This window comes from Panthera onca, chromosome B1 (assembly GCF_046562875.1).
Source record: "Panthera onca isolate mPanOnc1 chromosome B1, mPanOnc1 haplotype 2, whole genome shotgun sequence".
Lineage (NCBI taxonomy): Eukaryota > Metazoa > Chordata > Mammalia > Carnivora > Felidae > Panthera > Panthera onca.
In genome coordinates, this window is record NC_138342.1 from 7,992,495 (window position 1) to 8,013,831 (window position 21,337).

Genomic DNA, 21,337 nt, shown 5'->3' on the forward strand with positions numbered 1-21,337 from the left:
ATTTTGAAGTGATTTTCTGTGAGAGATCAGGCTATATTGATCTGGTCCCAGGCCAGAGGCCCTGAATGCTAAAAAGGAAGTGTTAAGGTGTTAGGGCAAGAAGAGTCAGGAAGTTCCTTATTTTATCGTCCACTAGAGGACCTAGTAGGCAGAGGAGCTCAGGAACAGTGTGAATGAGAATGTGATGGGGTTGTTTGGAGCCTCAGAAGGGGCGCCTGTTGGCTGTGGGAGCAGCCTGCTGCATCAGAGCCCGTGTGTATTCTTACACTTGGCCTGCGAGCCACGCCCATTCCGGAAGGGCGCCCCAGAGGCCCAAGGTCAGCCTAGAGCCCTGTGCTCACCCACCTGAGGAGCTTGGCGGGATCAGAGGTGAGTACGCCCATCATCTTTATGTGCTTATTCACTCATTTAAATATGAATGTACTCTGTGCATAGGCCAGAGTCTATGGATTGTGGGAGCCACACAAAATGTAATTCCTGGCCTCTAGAGGCTCACGGCTTTGCTAGGAACTAATTAACAAGGAGTCTGACAGGAAATAGAAAGGCAGCAGAATTCAGGCTTTGGCCTAAGAACCACCATGGGCAAATCCTTCCTCGGCCGGGCACCTTCTATGACCTTGGTGAGTTATTGAAACGTTCTGAGCTTCTCTTACTTGATCTTTAAAATGAGGAATTGCACAAATCTCCTTGGGCCACCTCACAGGACGCGGAGATGGGATACGAAAGCCGCCTGGCAGGTGGAAGACATGCCACACAAGGCAGGTGTTATCATCAGGTCCTTTTGCGGCCCTTCCCTTGCCGCGAGGTTCTGACCTCTCGACTACTCCGTATCCATTAACTCGTGGGAAGAGGGAGGGTGACATTTAAATCCTCTCTGTGTACCATGTACCTTAGGAGTCACTTTACACAGGTGCTGCGTACTCCAACCCAACTAACAACCCAGTGAGGTGAGTATTTTCGCCTCGATGTTATAGATGAGAAAACTGAAGATCAGAGAGTTTCCATTCTTTGCCTAGGGTCACACGGTGAATGATGGTCCGGGCAGGATATACTCCATTCTGAACAGTAGGCTCTTTCTACCGTCTCATATTTGGCTATAAGGGAAGGTGTATTTGTTATCTCCAAGAGACAGCAGAGTGTTGTGGTTAAATGCACAGACGCTAGATCCAATCTCCAGCACTTACTTCCAGCTCTGTGACTTTGCGGGCTTGGGGGCGGGGGGGTGGCATGAGTCTGTTAGGGCCGTTGTGACAAAACACCGCTGCCCGGCAGCTTAAACAACAGAAGAGTGTTGTCTCACAGTTCTTGAGACTGGAAGTCCAAGATCAAGGTGTGGGCAAGCTTGGTTTCTTCTGAGACTTCTCTCCTGGGCTTGCACATGGCTACTTTGTCCCCGTGTGGTCTTTTCCCTGCTTGCACACATTGGTGGCATCTCCTTGGGCATCCGGACCTCCTTTTCTTATAAAGGTAGCAGTCAGACTGGATTAGAGCTCACACTAAGATCTTTTAAACTTCATCCCTATGGTAAAGGTTCTGTCTTCGGAGTATAGTCACATTCTGAGGCTCTGAGGGTTAGGGCGTCAGTATAAGGATTTGCCGGGGGGGGGGGGGGCACAATTCAGTCCATAGCATCCAGTTACTGAAACTTCCTGTGTCACAGTCTCCTTATCTGTAAAATGGAGAATGTAAGTTAATGTTTCTAAAGTGTTACACACGGTGCCTGGCACCTAGTCGAGTGACGTAAACGTTCGCTAAGTAAGAAAGTAGGAACATAGAAAGGAATTGTCAGGCCTGACCTAGTTGTTCAGTAGCAGAACTATAGTTCGATTCCCTGTCTCCAAAACTTGGGTCACCTATAAATAGGTGCTCCAATAATATCCGTTGAATAGATACATGGCTCCATTGAATCTAAGGGAAAAGTGATTCGCTTAAGAAGGAGGAGTCGGGTCTGGAAGAAGGATCAGACCTGGAAGGAAGATCAGAAATTATCTGTCACCGTAGGAGACGTGAAAGGTGAGCCAAGGGGTTAAGGGATATGCCCAAGAGTCACGGTTAGCAAAAGGCCCACCGCGGCACGATGTCAGGAGTTCTGCTCCCGTTCTGGCCCTGAACCCAACAGCCTTCCAGGAAACGAAGATATTTAACACATGCAAGTCTGCCCCAAATCAACAAGGGTTGCAGGTGCGTCCAGGCCTGTGCAAGTTACTTCCAGCAACAACATCTCTTTTAAAAATGTTGCATTTGCCTCTTTCGCCTGGGAGTCCCTGATTAATTATATATATTAAAAAAAAAAAAAAAACTGATAAGATTCTGGTTCACAGAGACAGGATGCCTGCTGCATAATTAGAACAGGGTGAATCATAGCAGATGGGGCACAGCACAAGTCTGTGCAAAAAAAAGACGAACCAAAAAGGGCAAAGAAAAAGAGACCAAAGTAAATGTGGGAACTGTGGCTGAAAATAAGAGGTGTCTTGGAGTAATTGCTGGCTTTGGGACCCATTCCGACATCTGCTTGATTGTTCTTACTACAAATATCCTGGAACTGATTCACCTTGCCTGTATAAATCAGATGGCCAATTAATCATGCACTGATATTATTATTTAGAGATATTTATTGTACTTTGTTCTTAAAGCAAAACGACCCGATTTTGATGATGGGGGAATGTAAAATCTACACAGAATCTTTATATTCTGTCTGCTCGATTAAAAGTAATGTTAAAGTATAATTTTCTATTAAAATACTTGTCCGTTATAAAAGATTTTAGAATGCATTCCGAGAAAATTGTTTCATTATTTTCTGTGTATATTTTATAGTCCTTGAACACAATATTTTCATTTGCTGCTTAATACTCCATGATAGTAACATAGCATAATTTATCAACTTTCCCTATTGTAAATTTTGGTGGTTTCTGATTTTGAAGGGTAAATATGAGTGGGCTTAGTTTCACGCCTGAAATTAATTGCTTCTTTCTAAAAAAAAAGAAAATCTAGGGTTGTTAAAATCAAATATTCTCGTAAGTTGTACATACTCTGACTTCATGACTTGACAGTTACTTTATTGAAGTATATTGAAACAACAACAAAAATCAATAAATTTTCAGCTTTTAGTATTTGAATCCAGCTTGATAGCCCCCGAAATCATGAAAACCTCAAGTAATAGAATAAAGGCAGGGGGAAGGGAAGGAGCGTGAACTTCAGTCAGACCAAGTCAGGTGCCATCCAGGCTGGTCAGGCACTGGCCATGCCAGTTTCAACACATGACTTCCCCTTCCGGGTTTTGACTTCTCGACTGTAAACTAGGGATAAGAGGGCTTTCTCGGCATGATGGTCAGAGGAGTTAGGTATAAACTGGGTGGAAAGCACACAGCTCAGGAGCCGACGCACAGGGCTTTCTCCCACTTACTCCATTAATGTAGACTCCAACCCACCCTTCTCCAGGAAGGTACAGATAATTACAAACTGGTATTTATTAACCTCAGGTTTCTACATAATTATATCAAGTCTCCTCTCTAATTTGCATGTATGAACACAATGTAAAATAGCGAATCGCATTTCTTTTGGTATTAATCGCACTCTTAATCCACTATCACCAAGATTCCGGCTGAGCCAGTGCAACAGAAGTGCTATTATGGGACGATTATCACCTCCAACATGTCAGGACCCGGAAAACTAAAGTGTCCCAGCCATCCCGGGCCACTGACAGCCCCCTTCATGCCCTGGGATGTGCCAGGTTTTTTGCTGCTCCCTCAAGTTTGCCTGATGACCGTGTCTTCTCTTTCATTGCTCAGCTCCAGAGTTAGCACCTCAAGAAGAGTCTGGGCAGAAAGCCACGTGGGTAGAAATAATCACACTTGTGGATATGCTGCTGCCGTTCCGCACACGAACGTCAAACTCGTTTTCGGAACCTGCCCCTGTACGTCCACATTCTCCACTCACCTGTGTGCTCCTTGAAGGCAAAGGCAGGTGCCCTACCCACTGTTCTTTCACCAGGACCAGGTTTCAGGGCTCTGGATCAGACAGAGCATTGACGGTCTCAGATTATCAGATCACTTCTGAGCCAGTGGAACCAATGCACGCGTGGCTCAAGTGGAGTGGCTGTCTCAGAATTTGCGTATAGATGGGCTGAGGGGCGGAAAAGCTGTGGAACTTTTCTTAGCGCCGTATTAAGCATTCTGATTCTGCATATTGGTTTGAAGTAGGTCAAAAACACGTCAAAGGCTTCCAAGAATGCTTTTATTTACATTTCCTATAAGATAGGGGGGAAATAGCGCTGCTTACATTAAATGATAGTATCAATAGTAATGTTTGGAGGCATCTGGCCAGAATGGGTGCTAATAGAATTTATAAAAAAGCTCCCTAGAAGCCCACTCACAATACTGCCACCGGGCATTTCTCACAACTCTGTTACCCCAGAATGCCAGAGAGCACTCTTTACACAGGACACTGAGGCTGGAATGCCACATGCTCCCAAGCAAAACCAAAACCAAAACCAAAACCAAAAGGCTGAAGTGGTGATCACATTCTAAACCAATTTTTTTTTTTTTAACGCAACTGGGTTTCATTTGGGTCAGTCGTAAAATCCCCAGTAAGATTTATAAAGTGGGAATGAATCACCAAGTCCTCTCCACAATTTTCCAATTAATTCCATATGAGATCCAACTCTGATCAATTTACAGACTTCATTGTATTTGGTTAATTAAGAAATTGAAGGCATGGATTTTGTCATTACTACAGGCAGCTCCAAATGACCCTGGGTGATGTTTGACGAGCTCCTGTGAACCTCGACAAATGGGGTCCTGACCACAGCTCTGTGAGAAAACAGTGGGTGATCTGACAGAGAGAGAGCTGAACCTGGCTGAGAAAAACAAGCACCCAATGTGACTGTAAGTAGGACGCGGAAAACTGAAGCTTTATTCTTTTTTCTTTTAAATTTTTTAATGTTTATTTATTTTTGAGAGAGAGAGACAGAGTTGTAGTAGTGGAGGGACAGAGAGAGAGAGAGAGAGAGAGAGAATCTGAATCAGGCTCCAGGCTCCTAGCTGTCACCACGGAACCCCATGTGGGCCTTGAACGCTCACAAATTGCGAGATCATGACCTGAGCCGAAGTCGGTCGTGAAGCTTCATTCTTAAGCACGATGAAGGAACCAACATTGGTTGCAACATTTGTTGTTGTTGTTGGTCTGCTTGATTGTTTGCTTTGTGTAGTCTGTAATCCATCATGGTGAAGAGTAGGGACTTAGCAATGAACATGATTTGTGTTTAAGTCTGATTCTGCCATTGCACTAGCTATATGCTCTCAATGGAATTATTCAACCTCTCCAGATGAGTTTATTGGGTGGCAAAATGTCTATGGTGACATCCGAAGGTTTGGGGGCAATATGAAATCCTTTTAGCACAGTGTTTGGTGTGTGTTTAGGGATTTTTAAAATGTGGTAGTTGTGATCATATCGTCATCAACATCGTCGTCATTGGGTGCTCTCGTGAGAATGGTCTCTTTCATCCTCAAAAAAAATTTTTTTAAGACAGAGATAAATTTCCTCTTGGACAGATGAAGAAACTAAGTCTTAGAGCAAAAGGGAATATTCCTAACAACACGCAGCTAACAGGAAGTGAACAGGGAATTCAAATCAGGGCCTGGAAAACCCCCGTCTTTCGACCAGCTAGTCTTCCTCAAAGTATATAGAAAACGGGATGATTTTGTCAACCTTCTATTTGCGGAAGCTGATACGAACTCTTGTACTTCTAACGCGCATTTTTGCCTCCTAAATAAGTCTATCTATTCAGAAAGGTAAGTTGATTTGAAGACATATTTGTAACAGGTCATTGTACAGGCAACACGTGTGTATTAGCTATCTGTGGCTGGGTCACAACTGATCCCCAAATGTAGCAGCTTCCGACAGTAAGCATCCATTATCCCACAGTTTCTGTGGGTCAGGAGTCCAGGTGTGGCATAACAGATGCCTTCGTTCAGAGTGACTCACAGGCCCGGGATCAGGGTGTCCACGGGAAGGGACTGCTATCTCCTCGAGGCTCCTCTGGGCCAGGCTTAGCTCCCAGTCCCATCCAGTCCCCACAACGTCTGTTTGCGCAGCTCAGGTTTTCGCCGTTGGTTGGCTGAAGGCTTCAGTTCCTCTCCACATGGACTTCTCCACAGGGCCACTCATGGCACATCCTCTTCTCTCGAGGCTACTCATTAGGTCCAGCCCCTGTGCATGAAGGAGAGGGTCCCCGTGAGATGAGGGTGAGCAGGGGACACCTTGCAGGCTGTCTGCCACACCCGCACGTATGAGAGAAGTTATAGAAGCTTCTTGCAAGTGACCAACGGGAAACCAGTTACTAAACATACCACGTCCAAAGAGGAATGTCAACTCAGAAGACAAGTTTTGCCATCAATCCCACCTCTGGTGTCTGGGAACCTGACTGCATAGTAGGTTCTTCAACTTGTATCTCTAGCCTCACCCTCCCGTCTCTCCTTCGGCCTGGTGTGGCGTATCCTGTAAAGACACTCACACCCCCTCCGTTCCAGGACAGTTCTACTTCTGCAACCAGTCGAGTCTCTGGTCGTGCCAGGCCCTCTGGGTAGAATGACTTTCCCCACCACCCTACCCCATCCCATCCTCACCTTTCCTGACTGTTAAAACTCTCCACGCCCCCAAAGGCTCAGTTCAAATGCCACCTTCTCCTTGAAGGTATTCCCCAGCCAGAAAGGAATTCCTTCTCCGTGTTCTCAGGACAGTTTCTTTGGTTCCTCACAATCTCATTTATTCGATTTCGCTTTGAAAGAGAGAACAGCAAGAAGAAAGCGCTAACATCTCCTCAGTTGGCATAGCCTGCGTCATGTGTATGAGAAGAACTGAGTGGCACCTCCACGGTGCCATGAGAAGGTGATATTGACAGACTGCCGTAGCCAGTCTCCAGGGTGACCTCTGATGCTTCCTGCTTATGCTCCTGCCCCGTGTGGCCCCCTCCCACACTGAATCGGCACTGACCTGAATGACCGGTGGGATATAGTGGAAATAACGGCACATGACTTGACTTCTGGGGCCAGTTTCTAAAAGTGAATCCCACTCTTCCAGAGTCTTTTGAATTGCTCATTCTGGGGAAAGCCCGGTACTCTGTACGAAGGACGTATTGAATCAGCTCTGTCGGAAGGCCCATGTGGGAAAAGTCTAAAGCCTCCCTTCAACAGCCACAGCCACGTGGGGAAGTCACCTTGGAAGCGAATCCCTACCCCAGTCAAGCCATCTGCAGCCCTGGCCGACATCTGACAACCTTAGGAGAAACCTGAGGCAGAACTACCCACCAAGCTGATCCTGAATTCCTATCCTGCAGAAACGCTCATCTGTGTTTTAAGTCGCGGTGTTTTAGGGCGAAAATCTGTTATGCAACAATAGACAACTGACACACAGAATTGAAAAAACTCGTCATAGATTACACAGCGAATTATGCCAGAGCTAGGATTCTCCCTCTGTGTCACTGAGGGAGAAAAAAAAAATCTCCTGCTTCCTCTGCCTTCTCCGGTTGCTGACTAGTTAGGCCCAAATAGGTTCAGCTTTGTCCAAGGATCTCCAACCTGTCTGAAATTCTACTTCCTCTTTAATATGTGATGACCGTTGTGGTATGGCATGGAGGTATGGGTCTCTGTCAGCCCGCATAAACATGGCAAGGACTTAGGATTCTCTGGAAGAACGCTAGGGATCTTCTAGTTAAACCTGCTCCCTGTACAGGTAACTCGGATCCAGAGAAATGAAATGATTTCCTTAAGTCCATATTGTTGCTTAATGGTAGAATCCAGTGTAAATGTCAGGTCTCCATATTCTCAGTACCCACCAAGGATTTTTTTAAACTTTCATCCCTCCCTCACCTTTGTTTTCAGGTTTTAAAATACGTTTGTTAACTAAAATTTGCTTTTACTCAGTAACAATAGTCTATGCTGTGTTATCATAGGTGCATTTCAGGTTTTCACGGAGTGGTGCTTATAATGGAAAAAGTTGACGGAAGTCCAAATCGTTGTCGTGTTGTCTTTGGAAGCTCCAATGTACTCAAGCTCAAGATTAAGAATATTAACGTTAAACCAATTATTTTAGCATCTTATTGGATTTTCTCCAGCAGCAATTGATGCTTTTGACCCTCTTTTTTTCTTGGAACTTTCTTCTACCTTGTCTACCTAGATATCTCTCTCCCTAATTTTTCTCCCAACTTTCTAGATATTCCTTCTCAGTCCCCTGGCTTGGATTCACTTCCTTTACCAGCCATTTAATTGTTAGTCTAACCCACGATTTTGTCCTTGACCCTTTTTCTTCTACCTCATACATAAAAAAAAGTTTTCGTCTCCTTTGTTGAGAACACATACCTTTTCATCAAAACAGAGAACAGGGGTCACTTGCTCTGAACAGTGTTTTCTACAACCTCCCCCAGAGTAAATCATCCCTGTCTCTGGGCTAGCTCTTTGTCATTTGCTTTTTTTCTACCAAGGTGTTTTTCACATTCGGAAATTATCTGCTGACACATCTGTCTCTTTCACCAAAACTTGAGCTGCCCTATGTTAAGGTCTGCTCTTGTTTATCTCGGTTTCAGCAAAGCCTAGCCTGGAATCTAAAATCGAGCGAGCACTCGATAAGCACATGATGAATGGATCTGAACCCATCATGCACATGAAAACATCATGGAAATGCACTGTGTTGTGCCCCTGTATACAACTATTGCTTCTGTTCTCCCAGCTCATTTCTATTTGCTGAAACAACTCTTCTCAAAAAGAACTAGGGCTCATGTCCTAGGTGGAATCTGTTAAAACCCTGGCAGACATCTAATTAGGCCCAAAGCTGAGCAGAGAGAGAGAAATTCCACCTGAGGGATGGTCACTGGGGAAATCATGGTTCACACTCACTGGGAGGAGGGAAGAGAAGAAGAGGAATTTATTGCCCCTCAAAGACTCCTAAATACAGTCCAGGAAATGTCATTACTATAAATTGGTAGAATATCACATATTGATTAGTATGTATTTCTACCAACAGGGTGAGATAATTAGCCCTGGGCTACTCTAGTATCTTCCAAGTATATTCTACAGACCCTTAATGCTAAAAGACACTTCTTGGGGGGAAGAAAGAAACGTGTCCCTGGGCGAATAAGTTTAGGGAATACAGCAAATGATATCCTTTTTTTTCCCATTTCGCAAATCACGTATGGATGTTACGTCTTTGAGCAGTCTTGCAGTAAAGAGACCTGTTTAACTTTGTTTAACTGAGAATCTTCCTAGAACTTATTGGGTCACAACACTCTGTTTTTCTCGTATAACTGTCATCAGCCTGTGGAACTGGTATTTGTTGGAAAACACTATGGGAAATGCCAGTCTCACTCTAGAGTACCTAGTCTTGATACACATTGTATGTTTAGAACAGATCCACTAGAAATATCTGTACAGTCTGTAGCCTCTTTGCTTGGATCAGACCCAACCAAATGGGTGAGTGTGGCCTCCATGTTGGTTTCACAGCCATGCCTGTCCCTCAGATGATGCTTGGTTAGAGAAGTAGAAGGAATCAGATTCTTCCTCTTCCAGATCAACATTCAGGAGCTTTAGGCTCAGCTCAGATGGGACACTGAACCAGGGCCACAGTGATCATTTCCCTCCGTATGTAGTCAGAAGCATAAAAAAGTGATCCCAAGAAAGAAAGGAAGAAGGAATTCATCAGACCCTCAGAAGAAAACAGAAATGAGAGAAGGACACCTGGGTGACTCAGTCGGTTAAGCGTCTGACTCCGGCTCAGGTCATGATGTTATGGTTCATGAGTTTGAGCCTTGCATCGGGCTCTGTGCTGACCCCTCAGACCCTGGGGCTTTGGATTCTGTATCTCCCTCTTTCTCTGCCCCCACCCTGACTCATGTTCTGTCTCTTTCTCTCTCAAAAATAAATAAACATTAAAATTTTTTTTTAAAGAAATGAGAGAGACTGGGGCCCCAGAGAGATGCAGAATGGGACTTAAATCCCTTAGCATTCCAATCTCCATGAAGCCCTGAGGATATAACTAAATACCTTTGTAAACTTCCCCTGGATCCCTCTTCTGGCTTGAGTTTGTTTGAGCTGTGTTTTATCTCTTTCAAACAGAGACTGACAAATACGTGGGATCAGAAATAGAGATACTGGGAGTGCCTGGGTGACTTAGTCTGTTAAACATCTGACATTGGCTGAGGTCATGATCTCATGGCTCATGAGTTCGAGCCCTGCATCAGGCTCTGCCCACGAAGAGCCTACTTCAGATCTTCTGTCTCCTTCTCTCTCTGCCCCTCCTCTGCTCATTTTCTCCCTCTCAAAAATAAACATTTAAAAATATTATTGAAAAAAATAAAAGAAAGAGAGACATTTAAGATCATTCAGATGTTTACTGAGCACCTTTTCTGTGCCAAGCCCTATGTTACGTGTTACAAGATTTGAGGACGTATTGTCCTGAAATGTCCACAAATGGGAGATGGTCGCAGGTATAGGTTTTACTGGAATTTGACAGTTGCTAAATAAAGGCATGCTAGAGAACATCTATCTCACATATGATAGTTACAGGCAAAACAAAACAATGCAGCTTCCCTGATATAAGCAATTCTCAGGATAAATCTTAAAGCTTAAGGTTTCCAGGTAAAGAAGTGCCATTAGGCTATTTCAGACAGGAGCGATTGCACGCGTCTGGAGGTCCATGTGGGAAGCAGTGATGAGTGGGGGGAGAAGAAAATAAATGGCTCTGGTTGGAACATGGAGAACAAGGGTAGTAGCGATGGGAGATGAAGCCAGAGAAGTAATAATGGGTACAGGGGGAGGGAAAGCCATTCTGTAGTACCACTAAGATGTCAAGACATCATCGTGTCAAAGAAAACGCAGGTTCCAAACAGGAAAGTAACATGGTCAGATTTGCATGCTAGAAAGGTATTTTTTTGTGATCGTGTATAAGATGAATTTGATGTAGGCAAAAGAGAAGACAAAGAGACTGCTTACGAGGTGATGCTGGATAGCAGGAATGGACAGAAGGCATAGAAATGAAGTATGAATAATAATTTTAAATGACTTAATATGGGCACCTGAGTGGCTCAGTCAGTCAAGGATCTGACTCTTGATTTCGGCTCAGGTCATGATCCCAGGATTGAAGGATCAAGTCCTGCATCAGGCTCTGTGCTGAGTATGGAACCTCATGGAACGCATGGAACGCATGAGATTCTCTCTCTCCCTCTCTCTCTCTCTGCCCCTCTCCCCCGCTCTCTGCCTCTAAAAATCAATAAGTAAACAAATAAATAAATAATGAAATCTTAGTGAAGAAAAAGTCTTTTGAGAGTTCATAGGCCCTTAAACATTTCTCCCTACCACTCAAATGTCTCGCTTGTCTATAAATTACATATTTCTCAACAATCCTACGTCCTCAGTCTACCAATGTGGTCTACAGCATGGGGTTAGTGTAAGCCTAAGCATTAACGTTAGTAAGATACTGGGTCTTTGTTTTAATTGGCCTTGCCAACAATGGCCAAGAACAGAGAGTCGGGAGATAGGCTGTTGCTATGACTCCTACAGGACACAGATTCCTCCCAGACCCCTAAACCCCTCTAGGGCTGGCTTTTCCCACCTGCAGAAAGAGAGGGCATTGGCTTAGATCAATTGTTTCAAACATTGTGTCCCATGGTGGACATTCCTATCAAAGGGGAATGTTTGTGAAATCCTATATTTAAAACCAAGGGACAGGGGCGCCTGAGTGGCTCAGTTGGTTGAGCGTCTGACTTCAGCTCAGGTCATGATCTCACGGTTTGTGGGTTCGAGCCCCACATCAGGCCCTGTGCTGACAGCTCAGAGCCTGGAGTCTGCTTTGGATTCTGTGTCTCCCTCTCTCTATGCCCCTTCCCACTTGCACTCTGTCTGTGTCTCTCTCTCTCTCAAAAATAAACATTAAAAAAAATTTAAAAAAAAAATTAAAAAATAAAACCAAGGGACAATGGGACAGCTGTGACTGAATCAGAGGGTAGAACCCCCACAAGCTCCTCATTGGGCTCTGAGACGCCTGCACAGTATCTTAGTAGTTCTGGGAAACACAGCTGTAAAACTGGAGCACCTCAAAGGTCCTCTCCAACCTTTTCTATGACCCTTTTATGATTCATTGGTAACTTTCTCTTGTCTGTCTGAGCTGGCCTCTGGCCTCCAAGGTACATGATTTGCACTCAGATCTCACATCACGGGCAGGGGATGCCTACTCATTGATTACACCTACTTTCCCCAGTAGACTGTGAGAGCTATTGGATATGTCACAATGAGATCCCTGTAAGTAATTGTATTAAAGGCAGGTCAGCGCCCCAGCATGGAAAGGATATCTCACTGCAAAAATTTGGACTGAATCCTGACGTGAGAGTTACCACTAGCTTGACCGTAACGCAAATTAAGAACTTCTTGACTCAGTCAGTCTTTCTGTCTATGAGACTCAACCATTGCCTGCCTGAACCTCTCCAGAAAGTTCAAATAGTGTGGGGTTTGTGACAGAGATTTTTATTTTACAAATATCAACATTTTGTTTAGAGACCCTGTCAATGCTCACATATTCTATGATAGAATCAGAATACCAAAGTAAAAATTTCATTAACAAAACAAGCGAACATCCGCACTCCATATTAAATTAACATCACAGCAAAATGATCAATGCCCGGCCATATGGTGAGGCGATTCTAACATGGCATAATTGTATGAAAATTGCTGCAGAGCTAGCTCTGGCTTGATAAAACTGGTCCAATAACTGTTTTCTCATTTTGTTGGGAGTTCTTTCCTATTCCCACAGTAACGCACGGCCACATTTTCTCTGTTGCACTTGATAAGGGTAAATTGGCACTGTGGGATGGAGCAAAGCTTTATTCAGTCCCACAGTTCAGCTTCCAATTGACGGGAAGAGTTGTACAAATTGTTTTCCCTTCGTTCGGAGACACTTATCAAGGCCCAACAAGGAAGGTAATTCGGGCCACTCGCCAGGCAGGCAAATCTCTCAAAAGAGACAGTACCAAGCCCCCCAGCATAATGAAATCATGAGCCTTTGCCAGCCACGGGGGGCGGGGGGGGTGGAAATTACAGGACTTTCTGAGGCGGATTGCGTAATAAGGGGTACCCAGCAGGGTAATTTAGCAAAGTATTTCAAGGAGCTACTCAGTTGCGGCACTGTGATGTCCCAGCGCCGGTGAGAAGATCGGCTCGCTGCACAGTGTTCTACTTGACTTATGGTTGATTTTCCTCCCTCACATACTCGGTACCTCTCAGGTAACCCTCATTAGCATTATGATATTGTTCATCGTTTCCAAATTTCCACTCCTCAAGATGGGCCAGACTCTTAAAGGGAAGCAAGCGAATACATTCTAAATCCAGCCATCCGTCCGATAAGGTCAGTTCTGCGATAGGCGGGCTATGATTTATCGCTTCCACCTGTGAGTAACAAAGGCTCTCTACCTCTGGAGTAAGCACAACTCCGTGGATATCACTACGCTCAGACTTTCAGTCCCTACGTGCTGTCTTCCCATCTCTGCCTCCTTGAATCATAGACAGCTAGAACCAGAGGGACCTTATGTCTATGTCACCTAAGCTTATGTTATGTAGCAGAGAGAGCTGACTGAAGCAACGAGAGCATAAATGATTTTTCAAGGTACTGGAGTTAAGAAATAGAAGCCACGGATGATAGCGACAGTGAATGCGACAGGTTGTGATCGAATACAAGAGGTTTTGACCTGTGGCCCTACCACTCTATCTGGCATTATCTCGTTTCCCATATAAAGGGATATCTTAACGATCAGGCTAGAGAAAGACTCAGGAGAACGAGAATAACCTACGCTCTCCCCAAGTGATTTGAGATAGAACTTCATCTTTCTGCCTTAAGTCCTTTTTTGTAATGTTTCTTTATTTTTGAGAGCGGGGGGAGGGGCAGAGGGAGAGGGAGAGGGAGACATAGAATCCAAAGCTGGCTCCAGGCTCTGAGGAGTCAGCACAGAGCCCGACACGGGGCTCAAACCCACCAACTGTGAAATCATGACCTGAGGTGAAGTCGGATGCTCAACCGACTGAGTCACCCAGGCGCCCCTGCCTTAATTTCTGCTGTGACAAACTGGGTATAAAAACATTCAGTATTTATGCGAATACTTACTGTGAACCCGGTATAGAAACCTTGTCTTAGACCCAAGAGGTAAGTATTATTGTCTCCATTTTATGGGAGAAGTAACCAAAGAGCAAGGATGTTGGGTGATTCGCCCAAGGTTCTTCAGCCAAAAGAGGGTAGAACAGGGATAAGAAACCACATCTGTCTGAAGTCAGAGTCCACTGAATAACCACAGAGAAGGTCCAGTTTACATAGGACAACTGGAGACCAGGCTCAGGTATTGGGGGGAAAGTTTCCTCCAGGCACTTTGTTTTTATTTTTTTCCTTTTTTATTTTTTTTTAATTTATTTGTTTTGAGAGAGAGAATGTGTGACCACAGGGGAGGGGCAGAGTGAGAGGGAGAGAGAGAATCCCAAGCAGGCTCCGTGCTGTCAGCACAGAACCCAATGTAGGGCTTGAACCCATGAACCGTGAGACCGTGACCTGAGCTAAAATCAAGAGCCAGATGCTCAACCGACTGAGCCACCTAGGCACCCCTGGGCACTTTGTTTTTAGAGGTAGCCAAATAAATCCAAGCAATAGTAATGGTTTATTCTAAAGAGAGCCTTTGCTACATAGATCCCAGACTCAAAATAGGTGTGAAGAGGCCATGTCTTTAGTTTTCCGCTCTTCTTGGACCTTCTCAGAAATGGGAGATCCCAAAAGACAAAACTTAGCAGATGATGTCAGTGCTCTGCCTATGTTCCCTCAGATCCCTTTTACCATGGTTGTGTTCAATGGTTTCCAGTGTGCCTTTGCCCCCAACAGCAACTATTGGAGGCTGCCCTCGGACACCAGCTCCCTCATTGCCTATAGGCACCAAAGTGCAAAGACCCAGAAGTGTCTAGGAATGGATGCTATATCCCAGGGCATAACCAAACACTCCAGCTTCCTGGCCCCGATTCAGGAACCCTTAGAGGTAACCTTCACCGTGTCTGACTCCCCTGTGAAATTGAGCCAAAGTCACCCTCTAAGGGTTGATATCCCAAACCTGATACCATGTGCTTCCTTGGCCTTCTTTCCTTCCGATCCTATTTCCCACATCTCTGTTTTACTGTCACACCCAATATCATACCAGGATCGGCCTCTGGGTAACCGACTTGAGACAACAGGAGCAACACACCCGTTGTTTGACACCCTGTTTGCTTCCTCTTACACTCAGTACATTGTTTTTCCTTGCATTTGGCACAACTCCGACTCCCTGTGCCTTCCATCCAACGCAAAGACCTCTTCTGTCCTCCAAAGTGACCATGCACACATCGAACCGCCCCCCTCCCCTTGGCTGGCTTTCAGGTGCCTAGAGGTGCCTTTTAGTCTTTGCTTCTCCAAATCACCAAGGACTTAAATAAGAATCATTGTACTGGTCCGGCACTTGGATTACCAGAAGCTAGCCGTGATGAGTTGTCATTGACCCCTCTTCATCTGTGATCTGAAAAAGAGCAGGAGAAAAGAAAACACAAAGTCTTGTTACCTTAACAAGAAGCCATGTGTATCTCTTCCCCAAGCGAGAAAAATAACGCTACCGATAATGAAGTGCTATTTATTGAGCTCTTACCATATTCTGGAGCGTTCACAGTCATGTTACATGTATCATTTCATTGTATCTTTTCAAAAACACTATCAGGAGTTATTATTGTTATTATTCCTGGTTTATAGATGAGGAAACAGAAGTACGGAGAGATTATGCTCCTTGCACTGTATTCAGTAGGAAGTCATGGAGCTGGGATTGGGGTCCAGGGAGTCTGACACCAGGGCCCATACTCTGAACCCTCACAAGTCACTACAAATATTCTGAGGAACGCAGGAAAGAGGAACTCATAAATACACACTGTTGTAATGCATTGAATTATCACAGATATGTGTTAAAGAGAGTTTGAGGGCAGGCACTGGACACGCAATGCAAATTTCATGCAAGAGCTTTGTTTTGAGCTGCCAAAATGGCCACATTTTTAGCTCTTACCCTAGAGAGACACAGCACTTTGGCCAATGAGACATTAACAAACAGACCAGGCGGAAGCTGAAAAGTGCTCGCGTATCAGAACTTGCTTTCTTCTGCTGTGTAGAATCCTGACACTGTCGTGTTTTGCCACCTTACTGGGAGCTGGAAGGTCACGTGGAGAAGAGTTAAGCCATCCCAGCTGAGTACTTACTTTGAACAGCCCATGACCCCTGAGTTAGTTTACCCTAGATGAAGGTTTCTCAACCTCCCCGCTATGCACATTTTGGGCCAGACGATTCTTTATGGCAGAATGTCTTATATATTAAGGGATATTTAGCAGCATCTCTGGCCTTTACCCACTAAATGCCAACAAAAGCCCTCAGTTATGACAACTAAAAATGTATCCGGACATTTCCAAGTATTCTCTGGTGGTGGTGGCGGTGATGGGTGTAAGTCATCCCCGGGTAAGAACTACTATTCTAGACCCTCAAGTCCCAGCTGATATATCCGAGACCTGAAGGAGCACTCAGCTGACTCACACAAAATAAATGATTGTTTCTGATTGCTTTGAGTTGTTAGGTTTTGTGCTTGTTTGTTGACTGCCAAAAGCCAACTAATATGGTCTCTGTAAAAGAGACAATATTTCCTCTTCCTGGATTGCAAAGAAAGACTACAGTTTCCACTCCTCTTTGGGTTAGGGTGAGGTCCATTTAGCCAAGTTCCTGCCAACTGGCATGTGAGCAAAAGTTTTGTGTCAATCTGTCTCAAGCAATTAAAATTGGAACATGCTCTCAAGAGTCTGTTTCTCCTACCTGCTTGCCTAGAAGGAAAGAACTCCAATGTTGGCAGAATATAAAATAGGAGCCTAAATATCTAAGTCAGGAAGGCTGCCTAATCTACACTGGACAGTGATGTGAGCGATGAATGAACCTTTGCCATCTTAAACCATTGAGATTTAGAGTTTACTTGTTATCACAGCAAACCCTAGGCTCAATCTTCATTCCTGACATACGTCCTATGTTAAAAATAAGCTAAACTTAAAAAAAAAAAAAAAAAAAAATAAGCTAAACTTATTTATCTTTTCCTCTGGGATGAGGAATGGAAGAGTTCCAATTGGATTTTTCAGTAAATGAGAAGATTTCTTTAATCTTTTCGTCCCACATGTCAACTACCGGCATGCATGCAAATCCCAGCTCTTACAGTCATTCATTCATTCACTAAATGTTTATTAAACGGCTACTAATTATCACCAACCACACCAAAAACCACACCACGTACACGAATAAGGCATGGTTTCTACCTCTGAGGAGATCACAGCCCACTGGCAAAGGCAACCACGTTGAAAGAAAATTCAGACAACATGGTGATCACCACCGTGATGAATTTAAAACCATTTATTGGAAGAGTGTCAAAGAATTGGTGAATAACTGCTAGAAGAATCATAAAACAATCACAGGGAAAGTAATGTTCTACATGGATGCACAAAAAAATAAAATAAAAATTCTAGTAGGAAAAAAAGGAAAGAATATAAGGAAATTATAACAATAGAAGGGAATTCCAGACAGGTGGAAGAACCACTTCAAAACAAATGGGAATGTGAAAAGTCCCCTGGCTTGGAAAAGAGTTGAGTAGTGTGGCTAATCTAGAAGCTTATGTTCTGCTTATTGATTGCTATGTTACCAACGAACCCAAAACCTAATGGCTTAAAACAAAGAGCCATTTTCTTTCATCTCATGGTTTTGTGGGTAAGGAATTTGGGCAGGGTTTGGTTAGATAATTCATGCGATATTGATGAAGGTCCTATTTGGCTGGTGGATGGGCTAGTGGAGGGGGTCCAAGATGACTTTACTCACATATCTGGTGCCGTGGTAGATATGACTGAGTTCAGCTAATACTGTTGACCCTGAGTGCCAATATCTGGCATCTCCAGTAGAGGCAGGGGCAAGGACCCCAATTCTCAATGGGAGGAGTGTCAAAGAATTTTCAGGCAAGAGTAGGGGGTCTTAGCATCTCGTGTAAGGTGACACATCTTCCTTCCCCACAGAGGCTGACCAGGAGGAACATCAACACCCAACAGTTTATTCCTGACCCTCTGGGATAAACTCTCACTGTGATCCAGACCCCTGGGAAATGGAACCAAGGTTAGAGATGGCCCTGAAAGATCAGCAAGATTTTAACAAGCCAATTAGACAGGACAGTGAGTATGTTCAGTAGATAGAGCGTATTTGCTGGTGAGGAAGGTAGAGGCCTATGGGGAGAGGAGATGGCAGGTGGGGAATAGTGGTGGCGGAGGCAGGGCCTTTCCAGAGAAAAAAGAGATTGAAGCAGATGAGAAGAGGTAGTAAGTGTGTTTAACTTCAGGCTGACGCCACGACTCTGGAAGGCACGGGAAGCGGTTGCTGGGTGATGCTAAGTTTCGCTTTCGAACAGGGTCAATTCTGGCCTCTGCCTGACTCGGTGAATAAAGTGCAACTGACACAGCCATGCCCATTCCTTTCTCTGGCTGCTTTGCACTGGGATGGCAGAGGGGACTTGTGGAGACACAGATCCTGTAGCCCATACAATGTAAGATATTTACCATCTGACCCTCTACAGAGAAAGTTTGCTGACCCCTGCTTTGAAGATGAATCTGACAGCAAAGGTGTGGTAGCCACTGGCCTGTCCGAGGCACAGACGGGGCCAAAGGAGGAGTTGGGCATTTGTAAGCCTCTGGATGAGTGACGTCACAGTCATGGGTCATGGTAGTGGGATTAGAAAGACAGGGAGAAGGTAGGAGGCTTTTTGGAGGTGGAGGGACACAGTTCTGTGTCTAGTTGAATGAGGGCCTCTGTGTGTGTGTGTGTGTGTGTGTGTGTGTGTGTGTGTGTGTGATGGGCAGAGGGCTACAGGAGAAAAAGCTGGCAAATAGACCTGCTGGCCTTGCAGGGTGCTACCGAAGCCATTAGCAAAATGGCAGTTAGGGGGTGGTCGTGGGACACGGGAGGAGAAGCCATCTTGGGAGGAGGGTGGTGAACCTTCTTTCTTTCCCCCCAGTTGACATCACTATTTGGACATTAGCTAAGACAGGTGCTACAGTCAGGAAGTCCTTCTGAAACCCCGTTCTACTAAACAGAGGAATTGCGAAAGAGGGGCCACAGCGTCACAGCTTACGCACATCTCATTCATTGCGCGGCTCTGATAAACACCTGATTGACGGGGATTCTCTGCCAGTCCCCCAGACAGCTTTCCGTGTCTGACTGGATCATGCCGTCTGCCTCCTCAGGGTCTGTGCTCATGTTGTTTCCTTGGCCCAAACGTTGTTGGGAAACCTCACCCAACTCCCAGCTTTCCTGACTGCCTTCGACGGATGCCTCAGGGTTGCGTTTAAACATCACTTCCTCCAGGAAGCCTTCCTTGAACTCATAGGCTAGATTTTGTACCACAGGGCAACACCCTGGCCACACACCATATTTTCTTCCGTTATGCTGTTCTGTATGACTTCTCTGTGCGTACTCTGGGCTTCTTCTGTGGGCTGCTTCCCCTGGATATGAGCTGTCAGAGGACTAGGGGTATCGCATCTTCTTAAAGGACATTCTTTAAGTTTTCATTTATTTATTTTGAAGGGGGAGGGACAGAGAGTGGGAAGGAGAGAGAGAGAATTCCCAAGCAAGCCCCACACTCAGCGTAGAGCCCGACGCGGGGCTCAATCCCACGACCTGCGCCGATATCAAGAGTCCAACCGACTTAGCCGCCCAGGCGCCCCGACGTTGTTGCATCTTCTAGATACAGCACGACCCTTACGAACTGCTAACACAAATTCAGTAATACAACACATAATAATAACCGGCTCTTACTGAGGATTCCAACTTTAGGCACTAGACTAAGGGTGTTACACAAATCAGTTCAGTCTTCAAATCGATCCCCCGCAGTAGGTACCATTGCTCTGCCCACTTTAGGGAGAAAGGGACTAAGGCTCAGAGGACTTGAGACTCTTGGTCATACTCAAGGTGATGCAGCTGTCAGATGGCATAACCAGGCCTGAAATGCAACTCCACGTAGTTAACCATTATACATATCGGGCCTTGAAGGGACACGTGAATGAAAACATGAGGAAGAGGAGGAGGAGAGGGACGGAAGAAGCACAGACTTTATAATACGACAATTTCCTAGGTGTCTCCAGCTGGTTCTACCAACAAGGGGAGAAACACAATTAACACTTACTTAGGACGTTACTGGAAACGCTTTGTCTATGTCAACTCAATTACTCTTGGCAACCACAGTCCTGGGAGGTGCGTTCGATTAATATCGTACCATATCCAGAATTTGACCACCACACACCCCTCCCAAGCCATCACCCCATCTGCATGCGAGCTACCATCCCCTCTGGCCCGGCTCGTGGCTGCAGCCTCCCTGTCCCTGAACTTGTTACCCCATAGTCCTTTCTCCACCTAGGAGCCAGAACGACACTTTGAAAATACAGGTCACATCTCATCAGGTACCTTTTCAAAGCCTCCGGTGGTTCCTCAACGTAGAGTGAAATCCAGCCGCAGCAACTCAGCCCTGTGGGGGCCCCGGCCACCTCACTCCCCTCTGGATTCAGTCCAGCCTCTCTCCGCGGCCACGCCGGCCTCCCCCGGCTCTCCTCAACTCTGCCAGGTACGCTCCCGGGCGTTTCCTCTGCATGGAATGCTGTTCCCACATGGATCTGGGCTTTTACTTCCATACCTCCTCGGTCCTTGCTCGGATGCCCCCCTCTCAGGGAGGACTTCCCTGGACACCTGCTACAGGACTGCCCCACCGCCTTCTTCCCGCCCTGCACCTCTGATCCCCCTTCTCTGCCTTCCTTTCCCCACTAACAGCCAAGTACTGTGCGGCAGGGTTCACTTAAGGGTTTGTTCATTTCCCCCTTCCTCCAGCTAGCTCCCAGAAGGCAGGATTCAGGAGCTGGAGTCTCTCTGGCTTTTTCCTAGATCGCCAGCACCTGGCAGAGAATAGGCACTCACCAAATGTGTGTAAGAGGGAGGGACAAATGGACTCCCATTTCATAGCCGAGGACACTGAGAAACGTGATTGACGGCTGGCCAGCGTCACAGGCAAGTGACCGGAGGGGTGGGCATCCAAAGGCCGCCGCCACCGGGCCCCGATGAAAGCATAACCACGCTCCCCCACTGCCTTCTGATGCGGCAGGAGCTGGCGGATCATAGGTTTACAAATCAGAGGGGCCCGGGACAGGCTCCTGGTCAACACAGCTGTGTGACCTCGGAAAGGTTCAGTCCCCTATCTCCAAACCAG

At 45.6% G+C, this 21,337-nt stretch overlaps 1 long non-coding RNA gene across 2 annotated transcripts in view; it reads left to right on the plus strand.

The window, feature by feature from the left end:
* The first annotated feature begins 354 nt into the window (after positions 1 to 354).
* Positions 355 to 21,337, plus strand: part of LOC132692704 (uncharacterized) — a 34,657-nt gene continuing 13,674 nt past the window's right edge. The window contains exons 1-2 of one of the 2 annotated variants that reach the window (XR_009616530.3): positions 355 to 620; positions 4,735 to 4,883. This is a non-coding gene — a long non-coding RNA (uncharacterized LOC132692704). The remainder of the gene's footprint in view (positions 621 to 4,734; positions 4,884 to 21,337) is intronic. The other variant, XR_009616529.3, reaches the window with a different exon arrangement.